General features: G+C 39.8%; 1 pseudogene across 1 annotated transcript; it reads right to left on the bottom strand.

The window, feature by feature from the left end:
- Nucleotides 1–3,604: 3,604 nt before the first annotated feature.
- Nucleotides 3,605–7,571, bottom strand: LOC104590887 (putative pentatricopeptide repeat-containing protein At5g06400, mitochondrial pseudogene; annotated as a pseudogene). Its single transcript, XR_016077396.1, has 2 exons — nt 7,441–7,571; nt 3,605–7,160 (listed from the first exon to the last, which is right to left on the bottom strand). The product of XR_016077396.1 is annotated as a putative pentatricopeptide repeat-containing protein At5g06400, mitochondrial pseudogene (transcript).
- Nucleotides 7,572–10,329: the final 2,758 nt, after the last annotated feature.

Raw genomic sequence — 10,329 nt, 5'->3', positions numbered from 1 at the left:
CTTCTTCATGACATCTACCCATTCAGGGCATTTTAAGGCTTCTGCAACATTCTTAGGAACAGGGATGCAATCAACTGCCGATAAGAAGGCTCGGTACGAGGGGGAAATATGGTCATAGGAGACAAAGTGGGTAATGGGGTGTTTGGTAGTGCAAGACTTGACTCCCTTTCGTTGGGCAATAGGAATGTCAAGTTCATCCACAGTAGGAGTAGGGTTAAGGGGTGGACTTACCTCCTAGGAGTCTGATGATGTCAGTTGTTCAATGTTTGGCTGCTCCATATCTCTATCACACCGCTAATCTCTCCGACGTGTAACGTTGGAAGACACGGAAGGGAGTAAGGTCCGGAATAGAAGGAAGAGATACCTGAACTTGCTTCTCCTCTTCCACACTACGACTCTCCCCCTGAGGAGAATGAGGGAATAATGGCTCAGACTCAAAGGACACATCCATAGACACAAAAAAATTACGACTAATTGGATCAAAGCACCGATACCCTTTTTGAGAGGAGAGGTACACCAGAAAGACACAAGGAATGGACCGAAGGTCTAACTTACCTCGGGATGGAGACAAATCATGGACAAAGGCCCGACAACCAAAGACTCTCATGGGGATGGAAAATAAAGGAGACTGAGGGTACAATAACTGATGAGGGGCCATGTAGTTCAGTACTCTGGAGGGCATGTGGTTGATGACATATGCAGCTGCAATTATAGCATCCACCCAAAACCTTTTTGGGACATTCATGTGTAACATCATCCCGCGGGCTACCTTAAGAAGGTGTCTATTTTTCCTTTCTGCAACACCATTTTGTTGTGGTGTTCTAGCACATGAGCTCCTATGAATAGATTCGTGGGAGGCAAAGAACTCATTGAGCTCCCCATGGAAGTATTCCTTTGCATTATCAGATTGGAAGATCTGTATTTCAACATGGAACTGCGTAAACACCATCCTCTGGAAGTCTTTCACTATCTTTGGAACTTCGTCTCTGCTACGCATAGGAATTACTCATGTATAGCGAGAGTAATCATCAATCAACGTAATAAAGTACTTATATCCGCCCTCAGAGATTACATTTGTAGGCCCCCATACATCAGAATACACAACATGAAAATGAACATTTGATCTTTTATTACTTGAGTGAAAAGTTGTTCTACATTGTTTGCTCAACTGACACGTTTGACACATGAACTCTGACACTGAACATGACTTAAATAAAACTGGAAACAAGGATTTTATTATTTCGAAAGAAGCATGACCTAAACAACTATGCCACAAAAAATTTTGACTCTTATTGGACTGACTATGTGACTCTAAGGATGACACCGAGAGACCAGCTTTATTGTCGAGAATGTAGAGACCATCCACTAGGCTTCTTCTACCAATCATCCTCCCAGAAGTTAGATCCTGAAAAACACGAGTCAGCAAAAAATGTCACACTACAGTTCAAGGAGCTTGTAATGCTACTAATTGAAAGCAAATTTATAGGAAGCTGAGGGACATGCAATACACAATTCAGGTTAAGGCCATGGGGAAGGGATATTGATCATTGGCCTGCAATGGAAGAAAAAGAACCATCTGCAAGTCCCACTCTATCCCTTCCTGACAAAAGGCTATAAGACTGAAACAAGTTAGGCTTACCGGTCATGTGGTTGGAGGCCCCTGAGTCAATGATCCAAGGGGAATCTGTAGGAGTGACATGGAATGCATAAGCCATATTACCTGAAGTAGATGCAAATGAAGTAGAGGGAGTACCAGTGACTGAGCTGTCCATTTGCCGCAAAGCCCTACCATAAGATTCCAGGTGCTCTCTGAATGAATTCATTATATCCTCCTTGGGGTCAGACTTATTAGGGTGGTCCCGGGTATTACCGGCAACTTGAGTATCTTGGGTTGCCACATGTGTTGTGCTCATTTTCTTCTAATGACCTTGACCTTGACCTTTACCCTGTTCTTGATTCTTTGCTGCCCACTTGGGTTTCCCGTGGATGTCCTAACAAGTGTCACGTGTATGTCATGAACGCTGACAGTGGGTACAGAACAGCTTATCTTTATCATCCGCCTTCTTAGGGTCACTTTTCTTTCCCATGGAGTTATTATTCATTGCACCCAAAGCAACTTGTTGCTCCCCCTCAGCTGTAACCATCACATTCTGCCTGCTTTTTTCAGATTGAACAAGGGAGTATACCTCGTGAACCGTAGGCAACTCTTTGCTTCCTAGGATCTGCACCGTCAGCGGTTCATATCCAGGGTTCAGTCCCAACAAGAAAGCAAACACCCGTTGTTGAGAGACCAGCTTCCTGTAGGCCTTAACATCATCATCGTGCTTCCACTCTATGGCCTGATAATGGTCCAATTCCTTCCATACGGAGGTAAGGGATGAATAGTATGAAGACAAGCTACGGTTTCCCTGTTTACATGTTGAGGATTCAGCTTGTGACTGGTAAACCTTGGCGTAATGCCTTTGCTCAGAATAGGTAGTTCTGGCCTGTTCCTAGATCTCACTAGCGGTGTCTGCCCACATAAAGTTCTTTTTCACATCAGGTTCCATGGCTGTAAGGAGCCAAGACATCACCATACTGTTTTCTTGGTCCCACCTATCATGTTCAGCCATCTCACCATTGGGTTCTTTCACCCTTCCATTGATATAACCAGCTTTACCCCTTGCCATTACATAGAGTTTTACACTCTTAGCCCACTCCAAGTAGTTCAAACCGTTTAAAGGGGTAATTGGCATGGGAAAAACCATGTTTTCACCTCCCATACCCATTGTGTTGTGAGTTGGTGTAGCCCCCGATGAAGTTAATTCATGACTTGCCATCGAATACTACTGAAAAACAATCCAAACACCACCCAACAACACAGCAGCCACAATCAGAATACCAACCTTCAGGGAGTTTACTCCTAGAATGTGAGCAAGAGAACAAAAAATACTGCTGAGAACAAAGGGTTCAGTCAACACAACCAGTCATTAAACCAGTCCGGTAATCGGTTCAGCACCACCAATACAGACATTACAATCAGTCTGATTGTAGTTCACACAGCCTAACCATCCAACGTCCAAACAAATAACTATATAACCAAGGCATGATCCCTACAAACCATCGGCCAAAGAAGGCTGAGACAAACTGAAACAAAAAAAAAACACACTTGTTCAGCACTTGTACGAAGGTGCTAATCTGAACTTGACTTCACCGCGTCGAACTGAGGAGTCTACACCAGCATCGCCCTTCTCCGACTAGGGTTTTCTTGGTATTACAACCAAGAAAAAGAAATCACAGAAGCTGCCGCCAGAAAAAACTGCTAGGGTTTCCCCAAAACTGCCGCCAGAAAACTGCTAGGGTTTCCACAAAAAACTGCCGCCAGAAAACTGCTAGGGTTTCTACAAAAAACTGCCGCCAGAAAACTGCTAGGGTTTCTACAGAAACAGCTGCCAGAAACCTGCTAGGGTTTCCACAGAACTGCCATGTCCAAAAACTTTTAAAGAGTGGACAGGAGAGATCGTAGGTTTTTTTCGACCCAGAAAAAAACTGCTCTGATACCATGTGATGATTCGTGGAGATTGGGGGAGAGAGAGAGTGAGGGAGAAAAGGAAGAGAGAGGTACGGTTGAGAGGAAAAAGTCTCCCTCTGGCTGCCGCCAGTTTTCTATTTATATTAACTTCATAAAAGAATCAGAAATTACAAGTATGCCCCTGGCGGCACATCCTAGAATCAAAATAATAAGAAAAAGAAAAAACAAGTAACTGACCGACAGCCTACTAACAGCAGCTATAAAGTAACAATTAAGTAAGCCTTACAACATTCATATATCCACGAATAAATGCAGAATAAGTAACAATAGTTGGTTCACAACCCTCTTCTATCATTTTCTTAAACATTTCCAAGGCCTTCCCAACCTGTTTATCCTTAAAAAAGTGGGTTATCAAGGATTATACACGGACTGTCGGATAAACACCCATTTGTTTCATTGTTTCAACCTTAGCAAGGGCCTCATTTAACTTTCTCTCTCGTAGCATTCAATGAACAAGGCTTCCATAAATATGTTGATCCAAATTAGGCCATTCTTCCCCTATCTCTTTTGCTAATGCAAGAGCCTTGTCTAACCTCCCTGCTCGGCAAAGAGCACGAATTAACAAGGAATAACCAAGTGGAAATGTGAAACCTCCCTTACATTAGGATTCTACACATCTCCTAGCATCTGACAACTTACCTACATCACACAAACAATGAAGGTAGATCTCAATCAATTCTTTGTCAGGCATAAACCCAGTGTAAATCATCTATTGAACATTTTGATGGCCTCATCCACTTTACGGCCTTTCCTCCAACAAAGGGCTATTATCAAATACTTGTACGTACTCCCAGTTGCTTTACATTCATCAAACTTCATATCTTGAAATTTCTTCAAAGCAATCTTTGTCAGGCCTGCTCGACCATATTGCAGGATCATAATAGTCCATGTATCTGCTGTTATTAAGCAGCCTCTTCTTCTCATTTCATGATAAAGATTTCTCATATGTTTATAATCTTTTGCACATCCTGCAATTTTGATGCTCATGTTATAGGTTTCTGTATTGTGTCTAACCAGGCTGTTGACCCACCCATGAGAAAAAATGTAATGCAACATAACCATGTTTTTGACACTTATGAAGAACCTCTAAAACAAGTTCAGGAGTGAATTTGATTTTGCATTTTTCCAATGCTTCTTGCATTAAGCACCATTTCATGGAAGATGACAAAATGTTACATACTTCCTGCAGATTATGGTTACTGTAAACCTCAGGCAGTGACTGTACCAAGTGAGCATTGGTCCTGCATAGCCGTAATTGATTAGAATTTACACTTTGACCAAGTTGTTGCGGTTCATATGCATTAAAAACCATGTCACTCCCTCCACATAGGGATTGATGAGTTGCAGGTAAACCAATTGATTCATCTTGTTGAGTGCAAAGTTTAGTGGCTCTGCTCATTCCCTTGACCTTTTCTGCTTTCTCCAATTCTCCTTTCTTATCTAAAGAAGATATAACCAAATGGAATATTCCATCTCCAATGTTAATTTTGGAATTCCACATTTCACTCAAAAGCTCAAAGGCCTCATTTGTTTTTGAAGCTCTACAAAGTTCCCTAATGAATACTGAATATAATTTCTGAGTAACCATGATTCCTTTTTCCTTCATATTTCTAAATATTTCCCATGCTACAGAAACATGGTTGTGGCGAATAAGACCTGCAACCAAATCCATGGTTGCCACAGTATCCGGTTTAATCCTATTAACAAGCATGTCTTCATATAGCTCACAGGCTCTTTGATACTCATTTGACCGGAAGAGGTGTTGCATCAGCTCAGTGTAAGTAGAGGCAGTAGGTAAGTGCCCAGATTCTTTAATAATAAAAAAGAGCTACAATGCCTTTGAAATTTCATTTCTCTTCAAGTAACCATTGATGATAATCCCATAAACCTTACCATCAAGAATGTGACTGTTCTTCATGATATCAACAATTTCTAAAGCATCACCAATCCTATCAGCCCTACATAGCCCTTTCACCAGAATTTCAAGACTTCCACAATCAAGGGTTATCATTTTATTTCTAAGTTCGTGAATCAATTCTAAGGCCTCTCTAATACTCCCTGAAATGCAGAAACTCTTAAGAAGACAAGAATAAACTATATTCTCAGGAATCTGAGAGACTTTGATCATGTCTTCTCCAACCATTCTAACAGCTGAGAAATCTCCTGACCTTGATAAGCAGTTCAATAACAGCTTGTACAAATTTATATCTACCACCATGTCCTTAAGAACCATCTCCCTGTAAAACTCTAATGCAATCTCTGCTTTTCCTGCAGTACATAGAAACTAGATAATGATTTTAAAAGCTGTCCGATCTGGTGTGCAATCAGATTTCCTCATTTTTTCGAAGACCAGCAAGGCTTTTCCAATAAGTTTTGCCTTCCCATAGTGAGATATGAGAATGGTCCATGTCTTTATATCCTTCGGACACAACTTGTTTCTCCATTTCCTCAACTAGTTTTTCCACGAGATCAAATTCCTTTGCTTCCCCAGCAATATATATCATTGTATTGTAAGTCCCAGTAGTGTCGCGAAACCCTGCCCTGAGCTGCACCCCTTTAAAGAACCTAAAAGCTAAATTTCGTACTTTAAAGCATCTCTTCAGTACTTTCTCCACAACCTTTGAATCGAACTGAATGCCTAAGTTTTCCGAACGTTCTTCCATGAGAATTTCATTATTTTCAGCCCGCACGATCTCTGTTACCTTGTGAACAATAGGGCTAACATCATTTACATCAGGAGTTGCCAATTGGGTATCCTTCGGTATCAATGTTTTCTCATAATCAAGTCCGATACTCTCATCGGCAAATTGACGAACACGTCCAGTGCCAGGTGGTAATTCCTCTCTTAACCCTGCAGCTCTTACGCGAGTTTCTTGAGATACAGAAACCCCAATTGGACTTTCTCGAGGTCTGAGATTATCAGTTCCTATAATCTCTACGATCTCTCGGAACAGGGGATCAATACCCCTGGCGTCTGTTTGCGGTTTCTCTGGGATTTTGGAGATGGATGAAGACTTGAAAGGGAAAAACATCGGCATTCTGAGGCATGAAATCTAAATAATCTTTCAGCACGAGACAAATCTAAAGAGCAGAGTTTGGATAAGCACCTCATATTCTCCTTCAGTCGGTCCCGAAGAGCAGACAACAAAGAAGGAACACGAAACAAAAATACCTCTAAACATCCCCTGCCAAAGTGCCAAGTGCCAACTGGTCGGTTGGCAAGGTCTCTTCCTGGAAACTCCTATTTCCCCATCCTTTTGTGCACATACCTCTACACCCCCCGTCTCAGAATCCAAGCAAGTCTCTATTGAAGCCTTCAAGGAATTTTCGTTAAAAGTCTCACTATATCCCCATGGTTGTTTATGTCTCCCAAATCCGCAATTGAAAAAGAGTATCTTTTGTAGCCGGAAGTGCTCCCTATTCCCGAGCTCGTATCAGTAGAAAAACCTTCATCCCCATCAGAGGTCTGTGAATCTGTAAATCTGGTAAAAGCTTTTTTCCACGGACTGGTTGCAACTGATTAGCTTGGTTCGAACTGGCCAGTTTAAGAGAAAACCGATTCGGATTGTTCGAGTCCTCACCGCACAGCCTACCAAGGAAAATGACAAATCCATCTTAGTAAACCAAGTACATATGATGTTTTATGAAAAAAAAAAAAAAAACTGACTTCTATATGGTAAAAAAGCATGAGAGGACAAACGGACGACAAGACGAGTGTAAATTATGATTTACCTTTGCTTTATGTTTGATTTTGATTTGTGTGGTTGAGTAAAATGTTGATGATAGAACACTAGCAAATGTTAAGCCCTAACCTGGAGCCTAATGTGTCAATGGAATCCGAAAAAAAAAGCAATGGCAGTTGATTATACCTGAACACGGTGAAGAACAGCTGGTAATTATCCTCCTACAAGAAAAAATGTCAAGTAGTTGATGGAAGAAGAAGAAGAAGGGGAAATTCAAACAGAAGATTGAAGGAAATAAAAGGAAATTCAAATAGTCAATTACTTGCGTCGACATAGTTTTTAAGGCGCCAACGCGAGGCTAGGCGATGGATTTTTTTAAGTAAAACCGTAGATCATGGGATAGTTAGGAATGGCAATAGGGTGGATTCGGGGCAGGAATTACATTCCCCATCCCCGACCCCGACCCCGACCCCCAAATCACCCTATCCCCGACAAGGAAAGGAATCCCCCCTCTAACCCTAACGGGGATGAATTCCCTGTCGGAAACCCGGATCCCCGAATTCCCCATCCATTGAGAGAAAGATTGAGACTTAGAGTATGAAAGACTGAAACTAAGAGAGAGAGAAAGAGAGAGGACCGTCGTGAGAGTTTAGGTCGATGATGAGAGAGAGTCCGAAGGGTGACGGCGACGATGACGAAGGCTGAAGGAAGATCTTTTTATGAATAAATTAATAATTATTATAATTATATAATATATATTATATTATATATAATATATATAATTTATAATTATAATTATAATATTAATTGAGAGCGGGGCGGGGATTGCATTCCCCATCCCCGTCCCTGAACCCGATCGGGGATTCAGGGACCGCCCCATCCCCGACCCCGCCAAAGTGTCCCCCATATCCGACCCCGTCGGGTCGGGGAGCCCGGGTATCCGTCGGGGATGAGGAAAATTGCCACCCCTAAGGGTAGTTCCCTAGGTTCCATAACCATCTTTCTTTAATAATTATTCATAATTTTCATAAGAAAAGTATAAATTTCATGTTTAAGTCTAAAAAATCAACATTTTATGAGAAGAAAATGAACAAAGTAAAGAAAATTCAAAAAATATAGGGGTTGAACCCCTACTTTTGTTATAGGAAAGAAGAAAAGAAAAGGTGGAAGAAGAAGAAGAAGTGGAAGAAGAAAATGTGTTGATTAGACAATTTTAAGTTCTTCCCTTGTTTATAGGTTCAGGTTTTGAAATTTTTGAGGGTTCAATCAAGGATCAAAATTTTGATACGATACATTTCGTATCGAATGTATTATATTGTATCTTTGGGGTCCCGATACCTGTTTACAGGTGTTTTCGGGGTCCCATTTTTTTAAACAATATATATTTAAAAATGAAATTGAAAACCAAAGAAATAAAAAAATAGGGGGAGTATCGTTATAAGTATCGATACACCTCTACCAATACACAGAGGTCTATCAATACTGTGAACCATGGGTTCAATACAACAACAGTTAGCAATGTTTGCATTGATTAAACCCTAACAAAATAAGAAAATAATAAAAAGAAATTAGTATATAAATACATAAAATGAATATTCCAGCTTAATAATGTCTATTTTATAGTTATAATGTCAAAAAATTAAAAATCTAAAAGCATTTTATAACCCAGTGCACAAAACTGCTAGACGACTGAGCGAGGCGAGCCTCCAAGGGCACCTTGTCGCCTAGGCGTCGCCTTGACAACTATCTCGATGCTTCTCAGTCGCTCAAGGCAAATTTTCTCTCAGTCACTTTCGAAAGAGGAGAACAAAGGATGTTTCGTCGAGTTCGAATTTTTGCTAGATGTTGGTGAAAAGTCTGAATAGACCAAAAGCTTCGGTTGTAACTTTTACGGTCTTTTAGGGTCTTATCTTTTGGTTTAATGGGTTTTCATTATCCAAACAACAAAAGACAGTTTTTGGTCTATCGGGCTTCTAAAAGCCCACTAGATCATTTAAAAATATTTGCGAGGGTCGTTGTCTCCACCTAGGATGAAAGCAAGAAAGATTATTTGTTTGGGAGGAGTAAAATAAAATAGGAAGTAAAATGATGTTTGCCTACTTTATAGTTTATATCAAGAGAATTTAAGATAGGAAGAAGTGATACAAACTACTTTACATCAGATCTTGGGGTGCAAAATTTGCATTGCCAATGGGTAAATGAGAAAAAAGTGCAAAATTTTCATCTAGTAAATAATACAAATAACATTGAAAACAAAATTTGCACCCGGATCAGATTTATACTACAAACAAACAAAGCCCAAGTAAAAACTAGCAGATTACTATTGAAGTACTTTTATGAAAGCACTTTTATAAAAGTATTTTTACAAAAATACTTTTATGAAAGCATTTTTCTAAAAGTACTTTTATGAAAGTACTTCTATAAAAGAACTTTTACGAAAGTACTTTTATAAAAGTACCTTTACGAAAGCACTTTTATGAAGTACATTTATAAAAGTACTTTTACAAAAGCACTTTTACACATGGTTTTCGAACCACCCTTGACCCGGATAGTCAGACTATTCGGCCCAAGAACCGTCCAGGCAACTGGTTCCGTTTTACCCCAAACCTGATCCCTTGCCAAAAATCGTTGAATCGTCAACTCGTTAAACGGTTTTTGGCCTTTATATTTTCATTGTTTTTTATTTTTTAATTTTTTATCAAAATAGACCATCTGTTCGAACTGTTGACCCGGGAACCGATGGCCATAACGGTTCCGATTTCGAGTTATTTTTTAAAACATTGCTTTTACAAAAGCACTTTTATGAAAGTACTTTTATCAAAGTATTTTTATAAAAGCATTTATACAAAAATACTTTTACATAGGACACTTGCCAGTTTGAAAAGAATTCATTTTTAGAAAAAAAAATGTTTGGTTCGTAGAAATATTTTCTCATCATGCCTATTTTTACCCATTATTGTCCATTTTAAAATTTCATCCTGGGTAATAATGAAAAAGAATGAGAATTGAACCAAACATGGCCAAAGTAATCAGAGAAATAGAATATCTTTTTATTTCAACTTTAATTACTTGTTG

The sequence above is a fragment of the Nelumbo nucifera genome, chromosome 6, assembly GCF_055504915.1.
Source record: "Nelumbo nucifera cultivar China Antique chromosome 6, China Antique-T2T, whole genome shotgun sequence".
Lineage (NCBI taxonomy): Eukaryota > Viridiplantae > Streptophyta > Magnoliopsida > Proteales > Nelumbonaceae > Nelumbo > Nelumbo nucifera.
Note: the sequence above shows the minus strand (reverse complement) of the source record. Positions and strands in the feature narration are given on the sequence as shown.